This window comes from Sapajus apella, unplaced genomic scaffold (genome assembly GCF_009761245.1).
Source record: "Sapajus apella isolate SASKATOON/1434 unplaced genomic scaffold, GSC_monkey_1.0 scaffold158, whole genome shotgun sequence".
Lineage (NCBI taxonomy): Eukaryota > Metazoa > Chordata > Mammalia > Primates > Cebidae > Sapajus > Sapajus apella.
In genome coordinates this window covers 1,083,687-1,095,884 of record NW_022437098.1, presented here as the reverse complement: position 1 = coordinate 1,095,884, position 12,198 = coordinate 1,083,687, and the positions used below count along the sequence as shown (strand labels likewise).

General features: G+C 44.8%; 1 long non-coding RNA gene and 1 pseudogene across 2 annotated transcripts; both read right to left on the bottom strand.

The window, feature by feature from the left end:
- Positions 1-488: 488 nt before the first annotated feature.
- Positions 489-2,224, bottom strand: LOC116541870 (annotated as a pseudogene). Its single transcript, XR_004264983.1, has one exon. The product of XR_004264983.1 is annotated as an elongation factor 1-alpha 1 pseudogene (transcript).
- Positions 489-8,577, bottom strand: LOC116541871. Its single transcript, XR_004264984.1, has 3 exons — positions 8,562-8,577; positions 8,521-8,522; positions 489-578 (listed from the first exon to the last, which is right to left on the bottom strand). It is a non-coding gene; the product is annotated as an uncharacterized LOC116541871 (long non-coding RNA).
- Positions 8,578-12,198: the final 3,621 nt, after the last annotated feature.

The following is a 12,198-nucleotide window of genomic DNA, read 5'->3' as shown; positions in this document are numbered from 1 at the left end:
AATCTCAACAAGCTTTCTTATAGACAAAGGTAAGTTTATGGTAAAATTTATGTGAAAAGCACAGGCCCCAAAATAGCTGAAACAATTTGGATGAAGAATAAAATGAGAGAACTCGCCCAATTTGATTCTTTAATTCAATTTCATTAAAACTGTGATCAAGTTGGGGGGACATGACACCTTTACTATATTGAATCTTCCAAGTCATAAATACAGCATGTCTCTCCTTTTATTTAGGTCTTTTTTGATTTCTCTGATCAGCATTTTGTAATTTTCAACCTGTAAATTGTATTCATTTTTTATTAAGTATGTATTCTAGACATTTCATTTTATTTGGAGCAATTATAAATGATTTTGTGTTTTAAATTTTGCTTTCCATATGTTCATTGTTACAATACAGAATGTGATTGTCATTTGTGTATTACTCTTGAATCCAACAACCTTGCCGAACTCACTTGCCAGTTCTAGGAGGCTTTTTTTTTTTTTTTTTCCTCATTAAACTTTTTTAATGGGTCTCAAAATTCTGTGACAAATTTTTGGTCAAGTTGTTTCCATTAAAAAGTACTGATTTTAAAAACTGACTAAACTGCCACAAGCAAAAAAGAAAACCAAAGTGGTCCACTAAACATTCTCCTTTCCTTCTGAAGGTTTTACGATGCATTGTTATCATTAACCAGTCTTTTACTACTAAACTTAAATGGCCAATTGAAACAAACAGCTCTGAGACCGTTCTTCCTTCACCACTGATTAAGACTGAGGTGGCAGGTATTAGGGATAATGTTCATTTAGGCTTCTGAGCTTTCTGGGCAGACTGGGTGACCTTGCCAGCTCCAGCAGCCTTCTTGTCCACTGCTTTGATGACACCCACGGCAACCGTCTGTCTCATATCACGAACAGCAAAGCGACTGAGAGGTGGATAGTCTGAGAAGGTCTCAACACACATGGGCTTGCCAGGAACCATATCAACGATGGCAGCATCACCAGATTTCAAGAATTTAGGGCCATCTTCCAGCTTTTTACCAGAACGGCGATCAATCTTTTCCTTCAGTTCAGCAAACTTGCAGGCAATGTGAGCTGTGTGGCCATCCAGTACAGGGGCATCGCCAGCACTGATTTGGCCTGGATGGTTCAGGGTCATCACCTGAGCAGTGAACCCAGCTGCTTCCATTGGTGAGTCGTTCTTGCTGTCACCAGCAACGTTGCCACAACGAACATCCTTGACAGACACATTCTTGACATTGAAGCCCACATTGTCCCCAAGAAGAGCTTCACTCAAAGCTTCATGGTGCATTTCGACAGATTTCACTTCAGTTGTAACGTTGACTGGAGCAAAGGTGACCACCATACCAGGTTTGAGAACACCAGTCTCCACTCGGCCAACAGGAACAGTACCAATGCCACCAATTTTATAGACATCCTGGAGAGGCAGGCGCAAGGGCTTGTCAGTTGGACAAGCTGGTGGTAGGATGCAGTCCAGAGCCTCAAGCAGCGGGCTCCACTGGCATTGCCATCCTTACGGGTGACTTTCCAACCCTTGAACCAAGGCATGTTAGCACTTGGCTCCCGCATGTTGTCACCATTCCAACCAGAAATTGGCACAAATGCTACTGTTTCGGGGTTGTAGCCAATTTTCTTAATGTAAGTGATGATTTCCTTGACGATTTCCTCATATCTCTTCTGGCTGTAGGGTGGCTCAGTGGAATCCATTTTGTTAACACCAACAATTAGTTGTTTCACACCTAGTGTGTAAGCCAGGAGGGCATGCTCTCAGGCATGCCTGTTCTTGGAGATACCAGCTTCAAATTCACCAACACCAGCAGCGACAATCAGGACAGCACAGTCAGCCTGAGATGTCCCTGTAATCATGTTTTTGATGAAGTCTCTGTGTCCTGGGGCATCAATGATAGTCACGTAGAACTCGCTGGTCTCGAATTTCCACAAGGAGATGTCAATGGTGATACCACGTTCACGCTCAGCTTTCAGTTTATCCAAGACCCAGGCATACTTGCAAGAGCCCTTTCCCATCTCAGCAGCCTCCTTTACAAATTGTTTAATGGTTCTTTTGTGGATGCCACCGCATTTGTAGATTAGATGGCCAGTAGCGGTGGACTTGCCTGAATCTACATGTCCAATGGCGACAGTGTTGATATGAGTCTTTTCCTTTCCCATTTTGGCTTTTAGGGGTAGTTTTCACGACACCTATGTTCTGGCAGCAAATCTGTTGCAAAAAAGCTCTAGGAGGCCTTTTTTATAGCTATCTTAGGGTTTTCCATGCAGACAATCACACCACCGGAAAATAGGGATTGTTTTATTTTTACCTTAAGGCTTACAATAATGGCTGTAATCATTAGACCACGTTATACTGGCAGAGGCATAGATGCGTAGGTGACTGGAGCAAATGGAGAACCCAGAAATAGAGCAACAACAACAAATAAATGTTCATCTGACTTTTTGCACCATTTCAACAAATGGTGCTGGAGCAATTGGACATTAACCTAAACTACATAAATTACACCAAAAACATAGGTCGAAATGGATGACAGACTTTAAAAATATAAAACAAACAATATAAAACTCTAGAAAACAGATAGGTCTGGATGCAGTGGCTCACACCTGTAATCCCAGCATTTGGAGGTTGAGATGGGAGGATCACTTGAGCCCAGGAGTTCACGGCAAGCCTGGGAAACATGGTGAAGCCCCTGTTCTCTACTAAAAATACAATAAATTAGTTAGGAGTGGTGGTGCATGCCTGTAGTCCTAGCTATTCGGGAGACTGAGGTGACAGGATCATTTGAGCCCAGGGAGGTCAAGGCTGCAGTGAGCCATGATCATGCCATTGCATTTCAGACTGGGTGACAGAGACCCTGTCTCAAAAAAAAAAAAAAAAAAAAAAGCAAAAGAAAACAAATTAGTAGTGCCTTCGAGAACTGAACGTGCAACTACAATATGACTCAGCAATAGTTCTCTAAAGAGAACTTCAGAAGGTTTTCCAAAAGTCACATGGAGAAGCAAGCAGCCAAAAACAGCACATGCTAAGGGACAGAAGAAAGTTACAGAAACAAACAGGCAGCATGATTCTGTTTATCTAAAGTTCAAAAGCAGGCATTAAAGGAGATGTGGTTCACGGATACACACACGACTGGTAGAAGTGCAAATCCCTCCAATCTCCTCTGGATGAACGTCCCAAAGGTACCAAGTAGAGTAAAGCAAATCAGATACTTCACACTATCGTATTCTCCGCCTGTTAGTCTGAGGCCACCTATAATACGGAGATGTCTCAGGAAGCAAACATTCTTGTAACATAGTTTCACTGATGACTCTTTTAAAATCTGAAACCCTTAATATCTGAAATGACAAGTAATTTCTTTCCACAGTACGAAATACAGTGCATACCCATTGGCTGGTAATAAAACTATTAGAGAAATAAGATATAAATTGCTTGAAAAAGGATTTGGAATTTTGTAAGTTAAAAAGTATTCCAATCTCCTGTTTCTTTGTTACTTACAAATTAAGAATTAAAAGACAGACCTACATGCAACTAGCAAACTTCATACTAGAATAATCTACAATCCAGAGAAGTCAGTCCTAAATTAAAGGTATAGTTTTGCTTTTAATACTTTCTTTCTGAAAATCAGACATGTTAAAGGTAATTTAAAAATTATTTTGAGAAAAAAGGACTCATTATCCTCATTGCAAATATTCATGATAACGTATCCTTCAGCAAAGTAATAATGAATGGTTGGACTTCTTTATGCATAAAGACATTCTAAGCTTGGGGCCTAGATCTTATTTCTTTCAAACACAAAAATGGCAGTCTGACTCGATTAACCTAAGCAATGACACAGAAAAAAAAATAATGCCCAATTCCCAACCTTGCACCCAACAACTTGCTTCCAACAGTCAATGGTCTTTCTCATTCCTCTTATTAGGACACAACAGATTCCATCTAACAGATCTGCAATTCCCACAGTTCCTTTTATTTTAATCTAAGTGTTTAAACTGTTCAATGATTTCCAATTTTACAGGATCCATATCTATGTAAGCCTAAGTGCACAAAGTATAAATCAGTGAACAATTCCCCACTGCAGGAAAACCAATCATATAAGTCATGTATTCAGAAACACTTTTCACAACTACATGGTTAGGAAGCAAAATTCAACAATTAGTCATTGACAATTTTGCCTCTTTCATAAACCTGACTTTGAAATGTATAAAAGTATTGCTAATTTAAAATCAGAGAGGAGGCCAAGTCTAATTAAATATTTCTTCAGAAAATTTGAAATCCTACTATATGTTTAAAATAGACCTATTATTCAGCACTCTTTTTGTTTGTTTGTTTTTGTTTTTTAGAGGATGGGGTCTCACTATGTTTCCCAGGCTGCTCTGGAGCTCCTGAGCTGAAGCGCAATATTCACACCTCTGCCTCCCAAGTATCCACTCTGGGGGTGCGGCCCTAGAATCTACTTCTCCCACAGGACCACCACCTACGCCACTGTACCAGCGGTTGGTGTTGCTAAACTACCTACTGATCAAACCCCTTAATAGGGCTGCTGAAACACCATTAAGGTAAGTCGGTTTAAACCAATCAGGTTTTCTCAATGCTGCCACCATTGACATTTTGGGCCTGACAATTCCTTGCTGCAGGGGCCTGACCTGTGCATTCCCGCCTTGTAACCCCTAGATGCCAGCAGCACCCCTCACAAGTTGTGGCAACCACACATGTCCCCAGACATTGCCCAGGTCCCCTCGGGAGCAAAACTGCATTAGCTGAGCAGCTCTTGCTTAAACATACACCCATTTTTAGCACTGAGTTTGGGTTACAGTTTTTGAACATCCATCTTGTCTCTGGGATAAAGATGGATATTGGCAATATAAAGGAGACTTGTGCGGCTGATACAGAAACACTCTAGGAGTTACCATCATGTGAAGAGAGCAAGTCACATCATACAGCCAGCATAATTCCACGTATGTGAAAACAAACAAAAAGCAAAGTTATTTGCATGTATAAAAGCAAAGAAGACTACAAGAATCTGCACAGCCCACTGATATCAGGTTATTTCTGAAGAGGATTTTGAGGTTGTGGGGAGGCTGCTGCAATTGGATTGTTGTTTGTTTGTTTGTTTTGAGAAGGAGTCTCTGTCGCCCAGGCTGCAGTGGGGCGGTGTGATCTCAGCTCACTGCAACCTCTGCCCCCTGGATCCAAGCAATTCTCCTGCCTCAGCCCCCCAAGTACCTGAGATGACAGGCGCACATCACCATGCCTGGCTGATTTTTTTCTACTTGTATTAGAGATGGGGTTTCACCACATTGGCCAAGCTACTCTTGAACTCCAAAACTCAGGTGATCTGTCCGCCTCGATCTCCCAAAGTGCTGAGATTACAGGTGTGTGCCAGAGCACCTGGCTTAATTTTTTTTCTTTTTTTTGGAAACCATATTGATGTATTACTGGCATAATTAAAATAATAAAGGAAAGAAAGGTAGGTCACGGAGCTTTAAAGTTAAAAAGACTCTGAGTCCTAACTAGTGATTGCAGGGTAATTATTACTTATTTTTACTTTTTTGTTCCCCAGACAGAGTGTCACTCTGTCAACCCAGGCTGGAGTGCAGTGGCGCAAACTCGGCTCATAGCAACCTCCGCTTGCCGAGTTCAAGTAATTCTCCTGCTTCAGCCTCCCAAGTCGCTGGGATTCCACCACGCCTGGCTAATTTTTGTATTTTCAGTAGAGACAGGTTTCACCATATTGACCAGACTGGTCTCGAACTCCTGACCTCAACTGATGCACTCACCTCAGCCTCCCAAAGTTCTGGGATTATAGGCGTGAGCCACCGTGCCCCACTCTAGGGTAATTTTTAAAAACAGTGCTAGGCCCCCTCCGTTTCCACTTGCGTAAAATGTAGACAATAAAACAGACTCTGTGGAACCGTCACAAAAGTGAGTGAGGCACATGCCTCGTGGGAAGGAGCGAGTATCACGCGCTCACGGGACATCTCCCCTTTGACACTGCTGTATCTGAAGTCCCAGTTCGGGCGAGCGTGGAGTATACAACCTGATAGCTGCGCAACCCCAGTTCCTGAGCCCTGAGTACCTCTCACCTTCTCCCTCTTCACGGTCATGGCCAAGGTCTGCCTCCTGCCCTCTGGCTCATCTCCAGTGCCTGCTCCTGCATACACTCACCTGAAGATATCATCTCTAGGTCTGCCACAAATGTATGCAGAGGCCCAGGAGGAGCCAAGGGTGAAAACTGGAGTGCCTAAGTCAGTGGTTCTCAGGATGTGATGTGCAGAGACCTCAATCTGAACTATCCTGCAGACTGCTTTGGTCCCACCCAGCCCACTGAGTCCAAACCTCTGGGGGTGGGACCCTAGAATCTGCTTCTCCAACAGGACCAACACCCCCTCCCCACTGCACTGTCAAGTCTGGGGCCCACCGGCCACATACCTGACTACAGCTCCAATGCCATGTGTCTTTATCTCCTATGTGCTAGGGAAAGAACCAGGAGAGGACAGCACAGAGGGAGGCCCAGGTCATCCTGTGACCTCCTCGCCTTTGCTGGAGTGACCCCTTCCTCTGGTTCAAAATCTACAACGACAGGGTGCAGACCAGCCCTCGACCACCGCGTGTGCTGAGATTCCTTGAGGACCTGAGGTCGAACTGCTTCAGAATGGAAATGCCCCTAGACTTAGAGTCAGACACATTTAGGCTCAGTCAGTAGTTCTGCCACTCAGTGAAGAAAATCACTTACTGTCACTACGCATCAGTGTCTTCATGTGAAATGAAGAAAATGATACCTCTCAAGGTGAGGAGGACTGAGAGAAACCACGCGTGTAAATCACCTGGCTGGAGATCTGGCTCACCGTAGGTGCAAAATAAATGTCAGTTTCCATGGTTCAGCGCCAGGGGCTTTCTCTGACACAGGCCAAATGCCTAGAACCTCCCCTCATTGGGGGAGAAAGAGGTCTTGAATGCCTTCTGTTTCATCTTTCTGCTTGCCTACACATCACCCATTTATCACTGCCTAGACTGAGCTGCACGCTTTTCCATCTCCCACGAGAGATGCCATCTCCACTGTGTCTCCCCGGGGTTCTTCTTCCCTGGCTCCCGGGAAGGCAGGTGTCACACCACTGTTGCCACAGCTTCGGGAAGCACACAGAGCATGGGTTAATGCAGCCCGATCCGGGAAAAGCTCCCGTCGGGTTTCACCACTGCCTCCCAGCATGACTTCATATTGAAAACACTACACCCCAGCACCATCATTGCTCCTGGAGAGAAGACACAAGAAGTCAGAAGGAACCACAAGCCCAGAACTCTCATTGCTTGGTCCCATAAAGAAGGTCAGGAGTTCCTAGAAGGGAGAAATTTCCGTCCAGTGAAAATTGTTTTTTCTTTGCTTTCCTTTGTATGTATTACTCCTGTCTAAAACTTCAAATCTTCCTACTCAGTAAACATCATCCTTCAGTGGTGGTCACGTGGCAGTCTGAAACAAGTCAGTGTTTGTGTCTGTTTTCTCTGTAGCTTCTCTTTTTGTTCCTCACTAACTTTTACTTCCTGCAGCTTCTCGTTCTCTTGTATTGTTATGTCCATTCCCCATATACCCCGCCATTTCTAATCCCTCCCTGGACTGACTCTCGGGCCTTTACCTCCTGTCCTAAAGCCTAATCTGCCTGAATCCTTTTCTCATTTCACTCTGCATACTCAAACTTACAGTATCTTGTGCCCTATACTTTTTTAAAAAATAAATTTACCAAAATAAATTACAAATAATATTTTAAGCCTGGACATTTGGCTTATGCCTGTAATGCCAACACTTTGGGAGGCTGAGGGGGGTGGATCCGTTGAGGCCAGGAGTTTGAGACGAGCCTGGCCAACGTGGTAAAATCCCATCTCTACTAAAAGTACAAAAATTATCCGGGTGTGGTGGCTCGCACCTGTAATCCCAGCTCCTCGGGAGGCTGAGGTAGGGAACCCTGGAGCTTGAACCTTGGAGGTAGAGGTTGCAGTGAGCTGAGATCATGCCATTGCACTCCAGCCTGGGCGACACAGTGGGTCTCAACAAAAAAAAAAGAAAAAGTTAGTGACTATGTCAAAGTCTCAGGATCCAAGGTCTCCATACTAATATGGAATGTATTTTCTTTTCTTTTCTTTCTTTTTTTTTTTTTGAGGCGGAGTCTTGCTCTGTTGCCAGGCTGCAGTGCAGTGGAAGGATCTCTGCTCACTGCAACGTCTGCCTCCCAGGTCCAAGTGATTCTTCTGCCTCAGCCTCCTGAGTAGCTGGGACTACAGGCACCTGCCACCTTGTCCAGCTACTTTTTTGTATTTTTAGTAGAGACGAGGTTTCACTGTGTAAGCCAGGATGGTCTCAAACTCCTAAAATTGCGATCTGCCCACCTCAGCCTCCCAAAGTGCTGGGATTACAGGCATGAGTCACTGAGCCTAGCTATAGAATGTATTTCTATGAACAAACAACAAATTAGAAAGAAAATTTAAAAACAGTACCACTTATAGGAGAAACAGAAAACATGAACTACTTAGGAAAATATTTAACAAAATAAATGAAGACCTCTACACTAAAAACTGTAAAAGCATTGCTGAGAGAAATGTTAAAAAAACTCTAGTAAATAGAGGGATATACTATGTTCATTATTGGAAGACTCAGTATTATTGAGATGACAGTTCTCTTTTAACTCATCTAAATTTTTTTTTTTTTTTTTTTTTTTTTTGAGACCGAGTTTCGCTCTTGTTACCCAGGCTGGCGTGCAATGGCGCGATCTCGGCTCACCGCAACCTCCGCCTCCTGGGTTCAGGCAATTCTCCTGCCTCAGTCTCCTGAGTAGCTGGGATTACAGGCACGTGCCACCATGCCCGGCTAATTTTTTGTATTTTTAGTATAGACGGGGTTTCACCATGTTGACCAGGATGGTCTCGATCTCTTGACCTCGTGATCCACCGCCTCGGCCTCCCAAAGTGCTGGGACTACAGGCTTGAGCCACCGCGCCCAGCACTCATCTAAAATTTAACACAATCCCCATCAAAATTTTATTGACAAACTGATTCTAAAATTCATAAGGCAATGCAAAAAACCCTAGAAAAACAACACTATTTTGGAAAGGAATAAGAAAGAGGGCATTCATTATTTGATTCTGAGTATGACTATAAACATATAGAAATCAAATCGGTGTGATATCAGCATAAGAACAAATCGATCAAACAGAACAGAATAGGGAACAGAAATAGACCCAGACATCTATACAGTCAATTGAACTCTGATAAAGCCTCCAAGTTAACTCGATGGGAAAAAGAAAGTCTTCTCCATAAATGATGTTGGACAGCCACGTGACTGAAAGGTGGGGAAACAACATGGGCAGAATGGTGGCCGGGCCGGGGAGCCCCGCGTCCTACACAGCTGCAGTGCGAGCTGCCAACACAACAAGCCCGGAGGCTGGAGAGATGGGCACCGCCCTGAGCGTGAGGCTGTTTGCATTTGAATCTGTACTAATGCAGAAACCAGAAAACAGCGATTAATCAACCAGGCTCTGATTTTATCAAACAAATATCAATGCCTAAGTCACTACGTGGTGGTCAGGCAAATCCTTAAAGAATCGTGTATTTTTAAGGCAATGAGGGTAGCATTTGTGACAGCCATATCTATTATAAGCCCACGTGGGAGACTGGGACAAGCTTTGCTCAAAGCAGGCTTTGGACTGAGGGGAGGTGGGGAGGCTGAGGGGTGGCTAGTCCTCTCTGTGAGCTGTAGAGTTTATGAACTCTCTGCCTGGGGGTTTCACCACAAATCCAAGCTGGGATTCCACAGGGGTCTGACATTCCCTCTGCTGGTGAAGCCTCATAGAGCCCACAAGAGCAGGACGCTCTTCCACTAGATTAGATGTACTCATTCAATAAATATGTATTACGTGAATGCTATATCCCAGGCAGTAAGCTAGATAGTCCCTGGAGGAAGCCACCGTGGGAAACACAAGGCCGAGAGCAGGGCCAAGCCAAATCAGAAGTGGCGGCCCAGGGGCAGTAGAGCCCCTGCGTAGGAACAAAGAAATAGCGAAGAAGACAAGCAGCAGGGAGAACTGGGGCCAGGACTGCAAAAGGAATCACAAAGCAGACGAAGTATCCGAGTGAAACCCGGTGGCGCACAGCTGAGAAGGTCCAAACAGGGCAGCCCCAGCAGCACTGAGCACTCAGTGAACTGACTGGAAACCGGATCTGGGTTTCCAGTTAGAAGAACCATGCAGCTCCTTGGAAAGATGGCTGATTCTAAGGCTGGGGCAGGACACATAAAGATGAGCCTGGAGCATCTGGTAGTGACAGGAAGTAAGGAAGCATTCAAGCGCCCCCCGATCCCCCACAAACATTGACGGAGCTCTGTCAGAGGGGCACAGAGCCAACTGCAAGGCTTCTGATGGCCAGTGCTGGAACAATGACAGCAAGGAATAAATAAAGTGGCGTTTAATTATAACCCAAAGCATAATGCAGCTGTTCATGATTCCATACTGACATAAATAAACTGTTGAATAAAGTAATAAATGGAGAAGAAACAAACCTTTCAGGCAGAAGAATTCCAAATCATGTATGTAGTTGCTGCACATCAATAAAGACAAAGCACAAGCTCCCATCTCCTAAGTGTGGGCTACACATAGTCGCTTTCTGCTCAGGAGTACAAGGTGGAAAAAAAGTAAAGAGTAACGTTCCAACCACCTACATCATTCAGGTGATCAAGGTCCTCATGCGCAGTCATAAATGGGCCAGGCACAGTGGCTCATGCCTGTAATCCAGCACTTTGGGAGGCCAAGTCAGGCAGCGCCCTTGAGGCCAGGAGTTCGAGACCAGCCTGGCCAACACGGTGAAACTCCGCCTCTACTAAAAATAAGATAATTACCCAGAATGGTGGCGCATGCCTGTAATTCCAGCTACTGGGGAGTTTGAGGCAGGTTCAAGCTACTTGCTTGAACCTGGGAGGCAGAGGTTGCAATGAGCCAAGATCATGCCACTGCACTCCAACCTGGGTGACAGAGCGAGAAAAAAAAACATAAATCATGCTGCTAGTGTGTCCCCTCAATATGGCACTTTCATGCTATGGCCTTCCTCCCCAAAATCCATAACCAGTGTCCAGTCATGTAAAAATCATCAAACAAATTTCAGGAGAGGAGCATCCTACAATACGCCTCCCCAGTACTCTTCAAAACTGTCAAGGTCATCAGAAAAAAGGAAAGTCTGACACAGGGCGTCCAATCTTTTGGCTTCCCTGGGCCACACTGGAAGAGGAAGAATTGTCTTGGGCCACACATAAAATACACTAACACTCAGGATAGCTCGTGAGCTAAAAAATAAAAAAGGTGGCCGGGCGCAGTGGCTCATGCCTGTAATCCCAGCACGTTGCTACTAAAAATACAAAAATTAGCTGGGCATGGTGGTGCATGCCTGTAATCCCAGCTACTCGGGAGGCTGAGGCAGGAGAATTGCTTGAACCGGGACCTGGGAGGCAAAGGTTGCGGTGAGCTGCAGCACTTTGCGGGGCCGAGTCAGGCAGCGCCACTGCACTCCAGCCTGGGCTACAGAGCAAGACTCCGTTCCTAAATAAATAACAAAAATAAAAAAATAAAAAAGGTCCATGCATCAATCTCATAATGTTTTAAGAGAGTTTACGAATTTGTGTTGGGCCACATTCAAGCTGCCTTGGGCCACGCGTAGCCCGTGGCCGGAGGATTGGACAAGCTTGGTCCATCACAACCAACAGGAACCCGAGGAGACAGAACTGTGGTATCCTGGGTGGGGTCCTGGAACAGAAAAAAGATGCTAGGTTTACAAAAACTAAGGAAATCGGTATAAACTATGAACTTTGGTTACTAATAGTATATCAATGTTGGCTTATTAATTATAACGAATATACCATGCAATGTAAGGTGTTTATAACGGGGGAGCCGGATGGGGGGGCTGGGCTGGGAACTCTACCTGCTCAATTCTTCTGAAATTAAAGAACTGCTCTGAAGCCGGGCGCGGTGGCTCAAGCCTGTAATCCCAGCACTTTGGGAGGCCGAGGCGGGTGGATCACGAGGTCAAGAGATCGAGACCATCCTGGTCAACACGTTGAAACCCCGTCTCTACTAAAGCTACAAAAAATTAGCTGGGCATGGTGGCGCGTGCCTGTAATCCCAGCTGCTCAGGAGGCTGAGGCAGGAGAATTGCCTGAACCC